The sequence below is a fragment of the Somniosus microcephalus genome, chromosome 3, assembly GCF_052327205.1.
Source record: "Somniosus microcephalus isolate GS21.2 chromosome 3, FLI_Smic_1.0, whole genome shotgun sequence".
NCBI lineage: Eukaryota > Metazoa > Chordata > Chondrichthyes > Squaliformes > Somniosidae > Somniosus > Somniosus microcephalus.
In genome coordinates, this window is record NC_140989.1 from 32,775,223 (window position 1) to 32,796,109 (window position 20,887).

Here is a 20,887-nt window from a genome sequence, read left to right on the forward strand (position 1 = left end):
CCTTAAGAGAAGGAGGAGGCCTGCAGTACCGCAGCCTGCCGCTCCGCAGCAGGTGGCGCAGCGGGGCCTACAGCGCAGAAATTCAGTTTCACCGCCCCAAGCGGGGGCGGGCACACCCTGGAATAGCGCCCAGTTCCGACTTGGGGCGCAAAAGCCGAATATCTGACGGGCGCACCTGGCTCCGCGCGCAGCGCTAACTTTTGGGCGTTAGCCTGCTGGCGGGCCTTAACTGAATTTCTAGGCCTATGTGCTCTGCAATTAATCTCCAAGGAATGTAGTTTTGAGTTTTTCTAACAAGTGTTAGAAATAAAGTCAGATTGCCGGAACTAATTTGTGGTTGTACGGCAATTGTTTGGAAGCATAAAATGAATCTTTTACACTTGCCATTACTTGCCTTTGGGGTGAAAGATTCGTTTGGATCTCAAGAGCATATTCACAACTGAAGATACAAGAGCTTCACATAATATCCTGTTTTCCTCAACAGGTGAACCATCTGTGGAACATCCTGAGAGGAACTGTGGATTTAACTGTCATTCTAGAACAGTGGACCCAACTCATAAATAACTTGTGGTTGAAAGATGTTTAGAGCAAATGTATCCATGATTAAATTGAACCCTCATGAATGGACTCATAATTGCTCTGCTAACACAGACACTGTGAAGAATCTTTGGAATCCTTCTTCTTAGGCAGTCCCTCGGAACCGAGGATGACTTGCTTCCACATTAAAAATGAGTTCGCAGGTGACTGATGAGTCCAATGCAGGACCTGCAGTCTCTGTCACAGGAGGGGCAGACGGTGGTTGAAGGGGCGGGTGGGTGGGGTGCTTGGGTTGACGTGCGCTCCTTGCGCTGCCTGCGCTTGGCTTCCGCTTGCTCCCGGCGAAGAGACTCGAGGTGTTCGGCGCCTTCCCTGATGCTTCTCCTCCACTTTGTGCAGTCTTGGGCCAGGGATTCCCAGGTGTCGGTGGGGATGTTACACTTTTTCAAGGAGGCTTTGAGGGTGTCCTTGAAGCATTTCCTCTGCGCACCTGGGGCTCTCTTGCCATGCCGGAGCTCCGAGTAGAGCGCTTGTTTTGGGAGTCTCGTATCGGGCATGTATTTGCGTATCGAATATGGAGGGAATATCTACAGAATCATTCAGTTCTTGAACATAAGACAAAGGAGCATCTGAGGGACTTGCATCCTGTGATGTTGCCAGCAGGGAGAGGGGAACACATCTTGTTCTTCTGTCAATGTTTATATTAATTAGGAGTATAATTATACACCTAACAATGTATAGTCTGATTATGGGTCCCCTTCTGCAAGAACTGGATTCATACCTTGTACATTACTATGGCCTGGAATCAAATATTCCCTTCTCAGAGAAATATTCATCTGTAGGGTGAATAAAGGGATCAGTACAGGAAACTCTTTGGTATCCGGCACCGACGGGACCGGGATGGTGCCGGTTGATTAAAAATTCCGGATGACGGAGAGGGTTATCTACCGAGGCTATTTTTGACAAACAAAAATAAAAAAATCAAGAAATGTGCAGTATACAGTAATTGGACTTCCGACAGCGCCAAGAAGCCGAGTAGTGGCAGTTTGGAGAACTACCCCCACTGACTAACTCGGCCACCGCGGGAGACTTGGACTCGGCAACATTTCCGGTTATTGAGGTGTTGTTTTCGGGGTATGAATTTTGCCGGTTAATAGAGAATTCCGGATATTTTAGGTGCCGTTTAAACGAGAGGTTCCTGTAAAATATTTATGCTGACGCTCAGTTAAACCCCATGATTTAAAAGAGGAAAAATGTAGGAAATAAAGGTAGCACTGAGAGGCTAAGCTCCAGGGAAAGCAGAAGTAAGCCTTTTCTGAGAAGAAACTCTGGTATCTATGTTAATGCCTAATCAACAGAAGGTATATTGCATTTTGACTGACTCCCTATATATTGCTCAAATCATTTTGATAATTGTCTAAAAATACCCAAGAGGCTAAAAGCTACTAACTAATAAAAAGGGGACATTTCTTGAATAAAGAATAGTTTTGGATTGTCTCATAACACTAAATTTGATACCATGATGCCTCTGTCATCTATTGACGACTGGTGGCTGGACCAGGAAAATAGCAACTGAATGTCACTGGCGGCATGTTAGGGAATTCATAAGATTAGATGCTTTTTCTACTCCTCTGCTGGTTTCCTTCTCCATGCCTTATGGATTTTGCCACATAAAAGTATAATTGCTGTCTAGAGTAAGTCGTTTTGCTCTAGGTTGAAGGTAGTCTGCCAATTAAGAGTTGGTTACCCTTTGGCAACCATTCTTTGGCTGACTCTCAAAATTTTAAAACAAAGCCACTTTTTTTCTGAAAATGTAGTTTTCCCTAATCAGACAGTCTTAACTATTTTGCCTGAAGATGTTTACGAAGTATTGAGATTACCTAAGCAACTTGGCCTACATGACAGGATACAATGGGCAGCAGATTGCATCACAAGGGCATAAACACTATCTTTGAAGTCGTTTTGTAGTCTACAAAAAGAATATTCAACAGTGGAAAAATGTATTCTTTGCAGGGACTTAGACTACTCTAGCAGTAAACTGAATCAAAACCGCTTAATAATGGATAATGAGTATTCCATCACACTTCTGACTTGAGCAGAATACCCAGCTTCTGCCCTGCTCTTGTAGCCACGTATGTCGTTGATGGCTGGTTCAGTGAAGCTTCTGGTCAATGATGACACCCAGGATGTTGATCTGGGTGGGAAGGGGGGCGGTGGTGGTGGAGAACCAGTGATGGTGGTGTCTTTGAAGGTCAGGGGGATGTGGTCTTTGCTTAGCGCTTACGTGTTCTGAGTATTATCTGTCATTTGTCAGCCTAAGCCTAAATGTTGCCCAGGTCCTGCTGTAGGGTGGCATGGGCTGCTTCATTATCAGAGGAGATGTGAATGGAATTGAACACAGTGACCTTATGAAGGAGGAAAGGTTCAAGCAGTTTAATATCTTTGGGCTGATAACACTTTCCTGGGCAACTCCTGTAGCAATGTCCTGGGACTGCAATGATTGGCCTCCAGCAACCATTTCTATCTTCCTTGGCATGACTTCAGCCACTGGATTGATTTTCCTTTGACTGCCACAAAATATGGCATTTGAATCTCAGTTCAGGGTCATATCTTTAATTTCTGCTAATATTTAGGCATATCCTTCCATGACTACGGATTCTATTTTGAAGGATTTCCCGATTTTCATTGTTCCACCATTGGCAGCCGTGCCTTCAGCTGCCTAGACGCTAAGCTCTGGAATTCCTTCCGTAAAAATCTCTACCCCTCTCTCCTCCTTTAAGACGCTCCTTAAAACCTACCTCTTTGACCAAGCTTTTGTCACCTGTCCTAATATCTCATGTGGCTCGGTGTCAACTTTTGTTTGATAATCGCTCCTGTGAAGTGCCGTGGGACATTTTACTATGTTAAAGGTGCTATATAAATGCAAGTTTTTGTTGTTGAAAAACATCCTTGTTCGAGGACTTCCCACAGCTGAGGAAATATTCAGGATAAAAAATTTAAATAGTAATAAAAGCTAAGACAAGATATATATTCTTGCTGCAGAGGACTTCGAGGCAGATGCTCCCATAGGATATAGCACCAGTATCACTTCAGTGCCAGCCAATGCAAATAGTTTTGGTGACAGAGGGTAAGATTGTTGCATTAGAAAAAAAAGTGTTCTTGAAAAGGATCGCTCCAGGACCAGATGCAATAGGAACAGGAGTCGGTCATTCAGCCCCTCAAGCCTGTTCTGTCATTCAATTAGTTCATGGCTGATCTGTATCTCAAATCCATTTACCTGCCTTTGCTTTATATAAAAAATCTATTGATCTCACTCTTGAAAATTTCAACTGACCTAGTACCCACAGCCTGCTGTTGAACAATTCGCTCTGTAACATGTTTTTTTTTGGAAGATTTAGACTGCAGACAGTTCTGAAGCTTGACTCACAGTAAATGCAGGAGTCTTGAGCAAACCATTCAATCTGCAAGGATTTTTGGTGCATGTTGGTCTTTTTTGACAAGCCTTTCTGGAGAAATGGAAGCAACTCACACATTTGAAGTTGTTTTTTGATGGAAGACAACAAAAATAACAGTCAGTTGCTGGAAGGGTGTCACGGAACTTAACTTGAAAACCAACCTGCCTGTAATATGTGCTGCCTGGGAAATGGAGTCAGCTTACGAGTTGCCAGGAACACACATCTACAGTTCAGTGGTTTAGCTGAACTGCTCCTCTGCTTTTATCCTTTCAGCAAAGCAGCAATGAATCCTAAACTTATAATTTGAGCAATTTTGCCGATACTAGCACCGCCTGTCTGTAGCACAGGCAAACCAAAAGAAAGAGGGTGAAAAGAAAGGAGCTTAAAAATGGGGTCGGATTTTTGTTTTGGAAAGTGTTCTGTAACCAGATCTATGAAAAACACAGTGGTGGAGTAAAATTTTAAAAGCACAGACACTAAGGCCGGATTTTTTACCTTGGAGTGGGGTTTTGTGCGTGCAGAGTGCGTAGCGGGTCGGGAACGCGATGTTCTGAGCAGCGCGTTGTTCAGGGCGACTTTTACTTAATGGCCTCAATTGAAAGAGTCACACGCATTTTCCGGTCCAATTAAATGGAGCGGGTCTGATGACGTCATCGATGACCCGTTTCCAGCGCCCATATTTAAAGCAGCGTGGCACACATCTCATTTGAAGGCTGATGAAGGAGCGTGGAAGGTCATTCACCTTCACCTGAAGAAGGAGCAGCGCTCCGAAAGCTTGTGATTTCAAATAAAGCTGTTGGACTATAACCTGGTGTTGTGTGACTTCTTACTATTACCAAGGTGAAAAAAGTGTCACTCATGGATGCACAAAGGCAGGGGGGACGCACCAATGTTTAGTGATGCATCCCTCCATGTTCTGGTGCAGGCAGTGAGGGCACGCAGGGAGGCCCTGTTACCTGCTGACAGGTGTAAAAGACCATCCAAAGGAACCAAAACAGCATGGTTGCAGATCGCAGAGGAGGTCAGCAGCAGGGATGTTGTCAGGAGGACGTGGATCCAGTGCCGCAAGAGATTCAATGATCTCATGAGGTCAGGAAAGGTGAGTGCAATGCCACACTCACCCTCATCCTGATGTGCCTGTCACCACATCCCCAGCACTCTGTCTTCCCAAGCCTACTCCTGCACATCACTCCTCATACCAACCTAGCTTGCACGTCCACCCATCCCTCTCTGTCTATGTACATACTCACATCCCCATCTGAGTAACCACCCCTGACACTCACCGTCATCCTATTGCAATCATAGCAAGTAACACCACAGGAGGCTATTTGGCAATGTCACACCACTCCCTCATAATCACCCTCTACAGATGTAGCCCATCCATTCCTTACACTCATTCCATCACTCTCACTCAAAGTTCTCTTCTTTCCCTCCTTGCAGTAGAAAGCCCAGAACAATAGGGAGAAGCAAAGAACCAGAGGTGGCCCTCCAGTATTCACACAATTGACTCCAGCAGAGGAGGAGGTGGCCCTGGAGCTCTCTCCTGGACTTGCAGAGCTGCTGGCGGTGGGAGACGGAGAGAGGGTATATCTTCATTTAGAAAGACACGGATTAATCAAGGATAGTCAGCACGGACTTGTTAAAGGAAGGTCGTGTCTGACAAACTTGATTGAATTTTTTGAGGAGGTAACAAGGAGGGTAGATGAGGGTAGTGCGTTTGATGTAGTGTATATGGACTTTAGCAAGGCTTTTGATAAGGTTCCACATGGCAGACTGGTCACGAAGTTAAAAGCCCATGGGATCCAGGGCAAAGTGTCAAGTTGGATTCAAAACTGGCTCGGAGGCAGGAAGCAGAGGGTAATGGTTGATGGGTGTTTTTGTGACTGCAAGGCTGTTTCCAGTGGGGTTCTGCAGGGCTCAGTACTAGGTCCCTTGCTTTTTGTGGTATATATCAATGATCTAGACTTGAATATAGGGGGTATGATTAAGAAGTTTGCAGATGATACTAAAATCGGCTGTGTGGTTGATACTGAAGAAGTTATTATCTAAATGGAGAGAAACTGCAAAGTGCTACAGTACAAAGGGATCTGGGGGTCCTGGTGCATGAAACACAAAAAGTTAGTATGCAGGTGCAGCAGGTGATCAGGAAGGCCAATGGAATCTTGGCTTTTATTGCAAAGGGGATGGAGTATAAAAACAGGGAAGTCTTGCTGCAGTTATACAGGGTATTGGTGAGGCCACACCTGGAATACTGCGTGCAATTTTGGTTTCCATATTTAAGAAAAGATATACTTGCTCTCGAGGCGGTTCAGAGAAGGTTCACTCGGTTGATTCCGGAGATGAGGGGGTTGACGTATGAGGAAAGGTTGAATAGGTTGGGACTCTACTCATTGGAGTTCAGAAGAATGAGAGGCGATCTTATCGAAACATATAAGATTGTGAGGGGGATTGATCGGGTGGATGCGGTGAGGATGTTTCCACTGATGGGTGAGACTAGAACTAGGGGGCATAATCTTAGAATAAGGGGCTGCCCTTTCAAAACTGAGATGAGGAGAAACTTCTTTACTCAGAGGGTAGTAAAGCTATGGAATTTGCTACCCCAGAGAGCTGTGGAAGCTGCAACATTAAATAGATTTAAAACGGAGATAGACAGTTTCCTAGCAGATAAGGGAATTAGGGGTTACGGGGAGAGGGCAGGGAAGTGGACGTGAGTCTAGGTTCGGATCAGCCATGATCCTATTGAATGGCGGAGCAGGCCCGAGGGGCCGTATGGCCTACTCCTGCTCCTACTTCTTAAGGAAGCTGTAGACTGCAGGAAGATATCAATAAATTGGTCAGGTGGGCAGAACAGTGGCAAATGGAATTCAATCCAGAGAAGTGTGAGGTAATGCATTTGGGGAGGGCTAACAAGGACAGGGAATGCACATTAAATGGTAGGACACTGAGAAGTGTAGAGGAACAAAGGGACCTTGGAGTGCATGTCCACAGATCCCTGAAGGTAGCAGGCCAGGTAGATAAGATGGTTAAGAAGGCATATGGAATGCTTGCGTTTATTAGCCGTCGCATAGAATACAAGAGCAGGGGGGTTATGCTTCAACTGTATAAAACACTAGTTAGGCCTCAGCTAGAGTACTGCGTGCAGTTCTGGTCACCACATTACAGGACAGATGTGACTGCACTAGAGAGGGTACAGAGGAGATTTACAAGGATGTTGCCGGGAGTAGAGAATCTTGGCTATGAGGAAAGATTGGATAGGCTGGGTCTGTTTTCCTTGGAACAGAGGAGGCTGAGGGGAGACGCGCTGGCAATTTCGGCAATTTTTACTGCCGACCTGCCCCCCAAACCCACATGCTCGGCAACGGGAAAATTCCGGCCCAAATGTCTGAATGTGAAAATTGCATGTTAGTTGGCTGGTTCTACACGTAGCTTCAATTTTCAGAACACTTGGTAGAATAGCAAGGAATGGCCTTCACTGGAAAGTCTGCGCTGTTGCCTGCTAGGGAAATGTCACTGAAGCAGATGCTTTATCTGTTGCATTTTTGCCACTTGGCTAAGAGTTTTTGACTAATTTTGATTTAATCTTTTTAAAAACAAACATATAGTCTGTGCAATTACCAATGCAACTACATCATATAATCAGTTACGTGAATTCCTAATTCAAGGATTGGGGGGTGGGGGGAGGGTGGGTCAAAGAAAATAAATCAATATTGCATTAATTTGAAACCTAGCTATCAGAACAGCACAGACTGTTCCTGTACTCTTGTGCATGCAATTTAAAACTGTAGATTTAACTAGTTCTAGTTAATGTAATACTTGTAAAGCTAATTATATATTTTTTTAATAAAATGGTTTGGCTCTATACTAGCTATTTTTTGACAGATATTTCTGGTCGCAGGTTTTTGTTCATATTACTAATGATGGAAAAACAGCCCAGAGAGAAATTAAAGTGGTATTATGTGTACTATAAGATTCAGAATTTCTACTATTCCTATGCCAAAAGACAAATAAATATGCTGTAGGGAAACATAAAAAGAAAATGTACCTAAATACCCCAAGGCGTATTAATAAAAAATATTTTAAGAATGACAGACAGACATACATTTACTGTGTCGGCTGTGGCTCAGTGGGTAGCACACTCGCCTCGGAGTCAGAAGATTGTGGGTTCAAGTCCCACTCCAGGGACTTGAGCACATAAATCTAGGCTGACACTCCCTGTGCAGTGCTGAGGGAGTGCTGCACTGTCGGAGGTGCCGTCTTTCGGATGAGACGTTAACCGGGGGCCCGTCTGCTCTCTCAGGTGGATGTACAAGATCCCAGGGCACTATTTCGAAGAAGAGCAGGGGAGTTATCCCCGGTGTCCTGGGCCAATATTTATCCCTCAACCAACATAACAAAAACAGATTATCTGGTCAATATCACATTGCTGTTTGTGGGAGCTTGCTGTATGCAAATTGGCTGCCGTGTTTCCCACATTACAACAGTGACTCCACTTCAAAAAGTACTTAATTGGCTGTAAAGCACTTTGAGGCGTCCGGTGGTCGTGAAAGGCGCTATATAAATGCAAGTCTTTCGTTACATAGCGCCTTACACGACCTCAGGACGTCCCAAAGCGCTTTACAGCCAATGAAGTACTTTTAAAGAGTTGTAATGTTACAACTCATTGGTTGAATCATTTGGGTTAGTATAGGAATAAGCTTTTCAACCTGCCACATGGGCTCCCTGATGGCTCAGTGATTTTTTCCATGGAGTAGCTACAGAGAACCACAGAGAACAGGAAGGGCCCAGTTTTGATCTCTAGTCTGTTCTGAGTTAGCTGATCTGAGCTGAGGTGGCAGTACAAGTGTGACAATTAACCTCAGCACCCCTGGTTTAGGGAGGGGAAAATCAGCCAGGGGTTCTTGATCCCAGCTGAGAGCAAGATTGGGCTTCTTGTGGTCATATAGCCTGTTGACAATCACTGTTAAGGCTCACACAGGAAGAATGACCATTGCGATGAGGTGCCAGAGAGTGCCGGTCACCTGTGGAACTGTCCCTCAGCAAGGAATCAATGCCTTCAGGTGAGACAGGAGTGGAGAAGATTACTGAGAAGAAAGTATTAAAGCTGCTACAGAAAAATCTTTTGACCAAATGAATAAATGACACAAATAGCAAAAAGTGTCCAAAATAAACATTCTGTGCACCATTATTAAAGGTATATATTTTAACAAATATGTTTTTGTTGCGCTCTCAAAGTGGCTCAGTGTATTTACATTGAAAAATAATTTTAAAATGTGAAAGCGTTGCATATTGTCACTGGGTGGATAATCATTTTCTCTCTTTATATCTTTCCAAACCTTGGCCAACAGTACAATTCCCACCACGGCAGCTGAGGAATTTAAATTCAGTTAATTAAATAAATCTGGAATAAAAAGCTAGTATCAGTAATGGTGACCATGAAACTAGTGGATTGTCATAAAAACCCATCTGGTTCACTAATGTCCTTTAGTGAATGAAATCTGCCGTCCTTACCTGGTCTGGCCTACATGTGGCTCCAGACGCCACAGCAGTGTGGTCGACTCTTAACTGCCCTCTGAAAGCCACTCAGTTGTAAAAAACCGCTACGAAAAACAATAAGAATAAAACTGGACGGACCACCCGGCATCGACCTCAGCACCGGCTACGGACACGGTAACGGCACACCCAGCCCAGTCGACCCTGCAAAGTCCTCCTCACCAACATCTGGAGACTTGTGCCAAAATTGGGAGAGCTGTCCCACAGACTAGTCAAGCAACAGCCTGATACAGTCATACTCACAGAATCATACATTTCAGCCGACGTCCCAAACTCCTACATCACCATCCCTGGGTAAGTCCTGTCCCACCAGCAGGACAGACCCACCAAGGGTGGCGGCACAGTGGTATACAGTCAGGAAGGAGTGGCCCTGGGAGTCCTCAACATTGACTCTGGACCCCATGAAGTCTCATGGCTTCAGGTCAAGCATGGGCATGGGCAAGGAAACCTCCTGCTGATTACCACCTACCGCCCTCCCTCAGCTGATGAATCAGTTGTTGGACACCACTTGGAAGAAGCACTGAGAGTAGCAAGGGCACAGAATGTACTCTGGGTGGGGGACTTCAATGTCCATCACCAAAAGTGGCTCGGTAGCACCACTACTGACCGAGCTGGCCGAGTCCTGAAGGACATAGCTGCCAGTCTGGGCCTGCGACAGGTGGTGAACGAACCAACACGAGGGAAAAACCTACTTGACCTCGTCCTCACCAATCTACCTGTCGCAGATGCATCTGTCTATGACAGCATTTCTAGCAGTGACCACCGCACAGTCATTGTGGAGACGAAGTCCTGTCTTCACACTGAGGACACCCTCCATCGTGTTGTGTGGCACTACCACCGTGCTAAATGGGATAGATTCACAACAGATCTAGCAGCTCAAAACTGGGCATCCATGAGGCGCTGTGGGCCATTAGCAGCAGCAGAATTGTATTCCACCACAATCTGTAACCTCATGGGCCAGCATATCCCTCACTCTATCATTACCATCAAGCCAGGGGGCCAACCCTGGTTCAATAAGGAGTGTAGAAGAGCATGCCAGGAGCAGCACCGGGCGTATCTAAAAATGCGGTGCCAACCTGGGGAAACTGTAACACAGGACTACATGCATGCTAAACAGCGGAAGTAGCATGCTATAGACGGAGCTAAGCGATCCCACAATCAACGGATCAGATCAAAGCTCTGCAGTCCTGCCACATCCAGTGGTGAATGGTGGTCGACCATTAAACAACTAACGGGAGGAGAAGGCTCCATATATATCCCCATCCTCAATGATGGTGGAGCCCAGCACGTGAGTGCAAAAGACAAGGCTGAAGCATTTGCAACCAACTTCAGCCAGAAGTGCCGAGTGGATGATCCATATTGGCCTCCTCCTGACGTTCCCACCACCACAGAAGCCAGTCTTCAGCCAATTCAATTCACTCCACGTGATATCAAGAAATGGCTGAGCGCACTGGATACAGCAAAGGCTATGGGCCCCGACAACATCCCGGCTATCGTGCTGAAGACTTGTGCTCCAAAACTAGCTGTGCCTCTAGCCAAGCTGTTCCAGTACAGCTATAACACTGGCATCTATCTGACAATGTGTAAAACTGCCCAGGTATGTCCTGTCCACAAAAAGCAGGACAAATCCAATCCAGCCAATTACCACCCTATCAGTCTACTCTCAATCATCAGCTAAGTGATGGAAGGTGTTGTTGACAGTGCTATCAAACAGCACTTACTCACCAATAACCTGTTCACTGATGCCCAGTTTGGGTTCCGCCAGGACCACTCGGATCCAGACCTCATTACAGCCTTGGTCCAAACGTGGACAAAAGAGCTGAGTTCCAGAGGTGAGGTGAGAGTGACTGCCCTTGACATCAAGACAGCATTTGACCGAGTGTGGCATCAAGGAGCTCTAGTAAAACTGAAGTCAATGGGAAAAGGCAGGAAAACTCTCCACTGGTTGTGGTGGTTGAAGGTCAATCATCGCAGCCCCAGGACATCGCTGCAGGAGTTCCTCAGGGCAGTGTCCTAGGCCCAACTATCTTCAGCTGCTTCATCAATGACCTTCTCTCCATCATAAGCTCAGAAATGGGGATGTTCACTGATGACTGCACAGTGTTCAGTGCCATTCGCAACTCCTCAGATAATGAAGCAGCCCATGCCCACATGCAGCAAGACATGGACGACATTCAGACTTGGGCTGATAAGAGGCAAGTAACATTCGCACCACACAAGTGCCAGGCAATGACTATCTCCAACAAGCGAGCGTCTAACCACCGCCCCTTGACATTCAACGGCATTACCATCGCCAAATCCCCCACCATCAATATCCCGGGGTCACCATTGACCAAAAACTTAACTGGACCAGCCACATAAATACTGTGGCAACAAGAGCAGGTCAGAGGCTGGGTATTCTGTGGCGAGTGTTGTTATATATTGGGTGTTCTCCTCCCACCTGCGGTGGCGCTGTCACAGCAGATAAATGGTTAGGGTTGTTCTCTTGGTACTCTCCAGAACCTTCCTTTTGAATAAAGCACTTCATGTTTGAATCTCTGAGTTCTGAGTCCTAAATTGTGTCTAGGTAGAAAGGTACAGACACAACAAAGTGGCGACGAGGATCGGATGAATCTGCGTTGTGGGAACTTTCTTGTTTTCGACTACAAAACACTCGGAACAGAGATTGCAGCATCACATTAACGTTACGGGTGCAGTGAGTAAACAGAAAATAAAATTAGAAACGTGAGATGGCTACTATATTAGGAAACATCGGTGATTTTGATGAAAATGTGGAGCAATGGAGCGCTTATATGGAACGTTTTGACTATTTTGTTTTGGCGAATGCGGTGGCAAACGAAAAGGTCGTGCCTACCTTTTTGAGTATAATGGGGGCAAAGACATTCAATTTACTTCGCAGCCTTGTACAGCCAGATAAGCCAGGAACTAAAACATATAAACAACTAGTGGAAATTCTTGGAGCACATTTTTCACCAAAACCTCTGGTTATTGCTGAGGGATTTAGATTTCACAAACGGAATCAAGAGGAGGGGGAATCAGTGACGATGTTTATTGCTGCTTTAAAAAGGTTGTCAGAACACTGCGAGTTCAAGGAGGTGCTGAATGACACCATTAGAGACAGACTTGTGTGTGGTCTGCTAAGTGCAGCCACACAGAAGCGCCTTCTTACTGAGGACAACCTTACTCTTGAAAAGGCCATTGAAGTTAGTGTTTCCATGGAGATGGCGGAAAAGGAGGCTCGCCAGTTGAGTTCAACAGGGAGAGTTCACAAGGTGTCGTCTGAGCCTAAAGGTGCGCGGAACAGCACATGTTACCGTTGTGGGAAAATGGGCCATCACGCTAAGGACTGCTGGTGTACAGAGCTGGAATGCCGAAATTGTGGCAAAAAAGGTCACATTGAACGTGCTTGTAGAAGTAAAAAAAGAACAGACAGAGCTGGGAAGCATGAAAGCAAAATGTCTGTATTTGGACAAGAGAAGAAAAAGAGTGTTTATTCAGTGCAGTATGATGGAACAAGCAAAACAGAGGGGAGCGACACCTCTGAGGAGGAAGAGGTTCACATACTGACGGTTGCAGGTGGTCCAAATGGCTACTGGCTGTCGCCACTGGTGAAGGGACAATCAGTGCGGATGGAGGTGGACACAGGCGCGGCTGTGTCCCTTGTTTCAGACACTGTCTACAACAAAATGCTAAAGCATCTTACCCTTCAGCCAACAAACATTGTGCTAAAGATGTATACCGGCGAACCTGTGGCCATGAGAGGCGCCATTGAGGTGACAATTAAATTGAACGGACAGACTGCGAAACTGCCACTATATGTGGTAAAGGGAAATTACCCATCTCTACTGGGACTTGCGTGGCTAGAGAAAATCACGCTGGACTGGCCTGCAGTCCGCATGATGTCAAAAGGGGAGTCAGGTCTGACTGCAGTGTTAAACAAACATGCAGAACTCTTCAATGGTGAACTTGGGAGCATGAAAAAGATCAGCGTGAGACTGGGCATTAAACCTGACAGCAAGCCGAAGTTTCACAACGTACCCTATGCAATTAGGCCAAAAGTTGAGGCTAACTTGGAGGCCTTAGTCGAGAATGGAGTCCTGGAGCCTGTGAGCGTGAGCAAATGGGCCACACCCATTGTTCCTGTCCTGAAAAAGGATGGATCTGTTCGATTCTGCAGGGATTTTAAAGTGACTATTAACCCGGTGCTATCTGCGGAACAGTACCCTCTTCCCCTCATTGGTGATCTTTTTACGGGCCTGGCCGGAGGGCAAAAGTTCAGCAAAATAGACTTATGCCAGGCTTATCTACAAATGCATGTCGATGACAAATCAAAGGAGCTGCTGACAATTGTGACACACAAGGGGCTATACAGGTACTGCCGCCTTCCGTTTGGAATTACATCGGCCCCTGCTCTATTCCAAAGGGCAATGGATCAGATTTTGAGTGGACTGCCAGGAGACCAGTGCTACCTGGACAACATCCTTGTCACTGGGACAAATGAGGAGGATCATCTTCTGAACTTGGATGCGACACTACAGCAACTGAAAGAGTACGGACTCAGAGTTCGTAAAGACAAATGTGAATTCTTTCAGTCTTCAGTCGAGTACCCGGGGCATGTGATTGACGCTACTGGCCTGCATAAGGCGCCGTCAAAGGTCAAGGCGATCGTGGAGGCCCCAGCACCCCAGAATGTGAGCCAGTTACGTTCATTTCTGGGGCTACTTAACTACTATGGGAAGCTTATTCCAGACTTAGCAACATTGCTGAAGCCGTTACATCAGCTGCTATGTCGAGGCAAAACATGGAAATGGACTGAACTGTGCAACGAAGCTTTCGCCCAAGCAAAGAAAGCATTGCTGAAGTCGGAGGTCCTGACACACTTCGACCCAAAGCTACCCGTGCAGCTAGCATGTGATGCATCACCATATGGTGTGGGAGCAGTCATATCCCACATCATGCCTTCTGGGGAAGAGAAACCTATCACCTTCGCATCACACACTTTGAACAAGGCCAAGAGTAACTATGCACAGATTGAGCGCGAGGCCTTGGAAACCGTTTTTGGAATTTGAAAATTTCATCAGTACCTGTTGGGGAGAAGGTTCACACTCCTGACGAACCACTGTCCATTGACTTCAATCTTCGGGCCCCACACCGGAATTCCGTCTCTTGCTGCAAGCAGGATGCAAAGGTGGGCTTTACTGTTGTCAGGACGCACATACGACATCAAATATCGCAAATCAGACTTGCACGGCAACGCAGACGGTCTCTCGAGGCTGCCCTTGCCTGTTACTCCCCCAGAGCCTCGTCAGATAGAAATCTTCTACTTTAGACAAGTGTCATTGCAGTTCAGGTGCGAAGGTACACCCGCAACGATCCAGTCCTGTCTGAGGTAATGGATGATGTCATTCGAGGGAGAGCTATAGGAGATTCTCCTAGTTTGAAACCTTACATTTCAAAAAGAAATGAGCTCTCCGTCCAGGCAGGTTGTCTTCTTTGGGGATGCCGTGTCATCATTCCGCCACCTCTGAGGGAACCTATACTGCAACAACTTCATACAGGCCACAGTGGGATGGTTCGGATGAAGGAAATGGCAAGAAGCTACTTCTGGTGGCCAGGTCTCGATGGAAATATTGAGGAGAAAGCCAAAACATGTTCCCCATGTCAAAGGGTCCGGAATGTTCCACAGCTGGCAACCCTACACCCCTGGGATTGGCCTGAAGAAGTGTGGCAGCGAGTACATGTGGACTTCGCCGGTCCTTTCGAAGAGAAGATGTTTATGGTGGTTGTGGACGCTCGTAGCAAATGGCCGGAGGTCACTGTGATGAGGCCTACCACGGCAGAGAAAACAATTGAGAAACTTGGTGAGATGTTCAGCCGTTATGGCTCACCGGAACAACTCGTAAGTGACAACGGTCCACAATTTGTATCACAGGAGTTTGCAACCTTCCTGCATGTGAATGGTGTCCAACACATCAGGTCTGCGCCCTATCATCCCTCTACTAATGGCCTGGCAGAAAGGTTTGTGCAAACTTTGAAGCACGCCCTGAAGGCATCGCAAGGTCAGGGCTCAATCCACCAACATCTGAACAGCTTCCTGTTGTCCTACAGGAACGAGCCGCATGCCACAACCAAAACTTCCCCCGCTTCGCTCATGATGAAGAGGCAATTGCGGACAAGTTTTGACTTACACCTCCAAGGGCAGAGCAGGTTGTCCATCGTCAACAACAAGCTCAAGTTGAAAAGAGAGAGAAAAGAGCCAAGGAGAGATGGTTTCATCCTGGAGAGCACGTCCTAGCTTGAAACTACAACACTGGACCGAAATGGGTTCCTGTTACGGTGATCGCGCAGACAGGCCCTGTGTCTTACACGGTTGAGACTGCTGAGGACGTTGTCTGGAGAAGACACACAGATCAACTGTTGCTAGGAGCAGAGACAGCCTGAACTGTTTCCGGATGATACCGCAAACCAGCATCCTTTGCCACAGTGCTCTTCTCCAACACAGGAAGTCAAAGAGACTGTTCCACCTGTGCAAACTCCTGACTTTCGACTGACACAGGCACCTTCTCTATCTAGGCCTGTGTCAATGCCTACTGCTGTGGAAGCCAGCGATGACCGCCGGTATCCTGTCAGAGAGCGGCGGCCTCCAAGACGCTTGGATCTGTAGGCTTAGTAACTTACCCACAAGACTGGGGCAGATTGAACTCCAGGGTAAAGTCAGGGTTTGAGGCAGTCTACCTCTACCCTTGGTTAGTTGAGTGCATTGAAAGTAACTTACCTGTTGAGGAATAATGTGGATCTTTCGTTTAAGAGGGGAGGAATATGTTATGTATTGGGTGTTCTCCTCCCACCTGCGGTGGCGCTGTCACAGCAGATAAATGGTTGGGGTTGTTCTCTTGGTTAAGTTAGCTCTCTTTGTTCGGTACTCTCCAGAACCTTCCTTTTGAATAAAGCACTTCATGTTTGAATCTCTGAGTTCTGAGCCCTAAATTGTGTCTAGGTAGAAAGGTACAGACACAACAAGTGTCTCACCTCCTGACTCCCCAAAGCCTTTCCACCATCTACAAGGCACAAGTCAGGAGTGTAATGGAATGCTCTCCACTTACCTGGATGAGTGCAGCTCCAACAACACTCAAGAAGCTCGACACCGTCCAAGACAAAGCAGCTCATTTGATTGGCACCCCATCCACCACCTTAAACATTCACTCCCTCCACCACTGGCGTACCGTGGCTGCAGTGTGTACCATCTACAAGATGCACTGCAGCAACTCGCCAAGGCTTCTTCGGCAGCACCTCCCAAACCCGCGACCTCTACCTCCTAGAAGGACAAGGGCAGCAGGTGCATGGGAACACCACCACCTCCAAGTTCCCCTCCAAGCCACACACCATCCTGACTTGGAATTATATCGTCGTTCCTTCATCGTCGCTGAGTCAAAATCCTGGAACTCCCTCCCTAACAGCACTGTGGGAGTACCTTCACCACATGGACTGCAGCGGTTCAAGAAGGTGGCTCACCACCACCTTCTCGAGGGCAACTAAGGATGGCCAATAAATGCCAGCGATGCCCACATCCCAGGAACGAATAAAACAAAAAATAGGCAACCTGCTTGAACTGATCATAGGATATGTTTAAATGCTGCCCTGAATGACTCACCCTTCAATTTTCCCTCCTTCCAGGGAAACACCTGGCCTCCGCTGCACTAGGTTTCACCTCCTTATGGCACAGACAAAAAATATCGGTAAGTCACTGTGTGGGGAATTCATCATCACAATCCTATCACTCCATAACATTAACACATTGAAGTACCATAAACTAGTTAAATAACTTTAAAATAGATTGTTCAGAATAAGCAAGTAACATTTTGAAAAATGTCATTCATGGTACTTTATATATTAGTGAGTCCACAAGATGCTGCTATAACAGCACCATCTGGGATAAATTGATCATTAGTCTCAGTCTAAATTTTTCCTTCAAATTAATTTGTACTTTAAATCAACCACTGACATTTATGAAACAAAGATTTTATGTAACTCAGTATTAAATAACTGATACACTCGAAGCCAGCTGAACAACATAATCCATCACAATTTTAGGCAGGAAGCAGGAGTACAGGTGTAACGTGCCTGTTTCTTTTAGGATGTGTGAAATTACTTATAACATAGAAACATAGAAGATAGGAGCAGGAGTAGGCCATTCGGCCCTTCGAGCCTACTCCACCATTCAACGAGATCATGGCTGATCATCCAAACCCTAGCACCCGGTCCCTACACCGACAGCCATCCCACCCAAGCCCTATCCCCATAACCCCGCGTATTTAATCCCCCCTAACACTAAGGGCCAATTTTTATCATGGCCAATCAACCTAACCCGCACATCTTTGGACTGTGGGAGGAAACCGGAGCACCCGGAGGAAACCCACGCAAACACGGGGAGAATGTGCAAACTCCACACAGACAGTCACCCGAGGCCGGATTTGAACCCGGGTCCCTGGCGCTGTGAGGCAACAGTGCTAACCACTATGCCACTATATAAGATAGCTATAATATTTTAACTTACGGATGAAAGATATTTTCATGGAATTATGCACTTTTATTAAGTGCCGCATTATTGGTTTAGTAATTATTTGAATTTCTAATTTTTACACCAATTTGCTAAATTATTTTCCAAGATGTAATCCATCGTCCTTTTTAAAAGGTACAAAGCTGTAAAACAATAATATGCTTCAGCACCATGGAAGACATCAGTGGGGGAAATTACCTGGGAGGAAATACTGAGTTTATTTTCTTTTTAGTTAGGCCAATAAAATAGAGAAAAAGAAAATATAACAATCTGATTTCTTAAAATTCGTACCAAAGCTAAGTTTCACTCTTTCGGGTTCATTTTAACGTTCTCTATTTTAACGAGGATTTTTTTCCCTGCAAACTTTTTACACCAGTTTTCTCCCCTCCCTTGCATCAGCTTCTTGCTGTGGTACAGTTCCATGGATACCGTTTATCCTCCGTAATCTCACCCAAGTGGTTGTTGCTCTTGCGCTGACTTTAATTGTGACTTCTGATAAATTGTTTGACACCAGGAGCATCACAAGTAAGCCTGATACTTTCCTCACCCTACGTCCATGTGGACAAACTGGGACGACTTTCCCCTCCCTATCCTAGGGATACTAAAGCCAATTGTAGTGCCCCTGTCAGTGCTTCTGCTTTGACCAGAATGGTGTTTTCCCTTCACCAATGTGCTAGAAAAATTCAACTATTAAACAACAAATGTACATCTAGCAGCCAACATGTCACCAATAAACAGTCCACTTGTGTTTTGTTTGATCAGGCCTGCCAGTTGGATAAATATTATATTCAATGAGTCCCTGATCCAAATACTCTACTTCCATGCCTCTCACTGTATAACAGTCAAGACCGTAAAATGTCTTCTAGGTAGATGTAAAACCCCAGGCCATCAGTGCGTGTAGAATACACAGACTATCCTACTAGACTGTTTAATTCTTCAGAAAGACCTTCCTAATTATCGGGCATAAGGCAAGTACTTTGTACCCTGTCCAAGTGCTGAAAGGATGAGTACCTTGTACTGACTCTTTCTCCCTGAACACCTGGAGCCTAAATCAAAGTATGTGTTCTTAAGATTCACGGCTGCAAAGCAATCTGCCAGGTTTATCTAGTTGTGCAGTGGCAGTATAATCCTGGGACATCACACGGTTTCGGGTGGTGTGGAGGATATATATTCTCCTTCTCTTCTTCTTCTTAGGCAGTCCCTCGGAACTGAGGATCACTTGCTTTCATATTAAAAATGAGTTCTCAGGTGACTGCTGAGCCCAATGCGGAACCTACAGTCTCTGTCACAGGTGGGGCAGACGGTGGTTGAAGGGGCGGTGGGTGGGGTGCTTGGGTTGACGTGCGCTCCTTGTGCTGCTTGCGCTTGGCTTCTGCTTGCTCCCAGCGAAGAGACTCGAGGTGTTTGGCGCCTTCCTGGATGCTTCTCTTCCACTTTGTGCAGTCTTGGACCAGGGATTCCCAGGTGTTGGTGGGGATGTTGCACTTTTTCAAGGAGGCTTTGAGGGTGTCCTTGAAGTGTTTCCTCTGCCCACCTGGGGCTCTCTTGCCGTGTCGGAGCTCCAAGTAGGGCACTTGTTTTGGGAGTCTCATATCGCGCATGCGGACGATGTGACCCGTCCATTGGAGCTGATCAAGCGTGGTCAAAGCTTCGATGCTGGGAATGTTGGCCTGAGCGAGAACACTGACATTGGTGCACCTATCCTGCCAATGGATTTACAGGATCTTGCAGAGGCAGCATTGGTGGTATCTCTCCAGTGCTTTGAGGTGCCTGCTGTACATGGTCCATGTCTCTGAGGCATACAGCAGGGCAGGTATCACTGCTGCCCTGTAGACCATGAGCTTGGTGCCGGGTTTGAGGTCCTTGTCTTCAAACACTCTCTTCCTCAGGTGACCGAAGGCTGCACTGGCACACTGAAGGCGGTGTTGGGCTACGTCATCGATGTCTGCCCTTGTTGACAGTAGGCTCCCGAGGTATGGAAAGCGGTCCACATTATCCAAGACTTCGTCGTGGGTTTTGATAATCGGGGGGCAGTACTGTGAGTCGGGGGCAGGTTGGTAGAGGACCTTTGTCTTACGGATGTTTAGTATAAGGCCTATGTTCTCGTACGCTTCAGTGAAGGTGTTGACGATGGTTTGGAGTTCGACCTCCAAGTGTGCGCAGACACAAGCATCGTCTGCATACTGTAATTCGAGACAGAGGATGGGACGACCTTGGATCTGGATTGGAGGTGACAGAGGTTGAACAGTTTCCCGTTAGTTCTGTAAATTAGCTCCACTCCAGCGGGGAGCTTACTGAGGGTGAGATATAGCATTTCAGCAAGGAAGATCGAGAAGAGTGTTGTATCCATGTGTTAATGGAGACACGGAATGCAGGAGTTGGTTTAACAGGTGATTACTGGACAAAGTCTGGAGGTGAACTAAAAGATACAAGACACTATACAGGCTTATATAGCCCGAGTGGCCACTACCGGCATTACAGTACACAGGGGCTCTTAAAGGCACATACACCACAATTCCTCCCCTTTTAGACAAGTACATAACATTTTAAGTAATTGTTATTAACATGTGTACAAGAACAATAATCTACACATTTGCTGCAGTTAATCAATTATAAGTCAGTCTCTCTGGAGGCTTCCTGACTCGGTCCGGATAACGCCTCGGTGGTGCAGTAGTTTTCGGTGGGGTAGTAGGTTCTTTTGGCAAGGTCGATTCGGCTTGAATGCCAGTGTCGGGTTCATCTGGTTCCAGTATCACCGGATCACCGCTTACTTCATCATTAGGCGTAT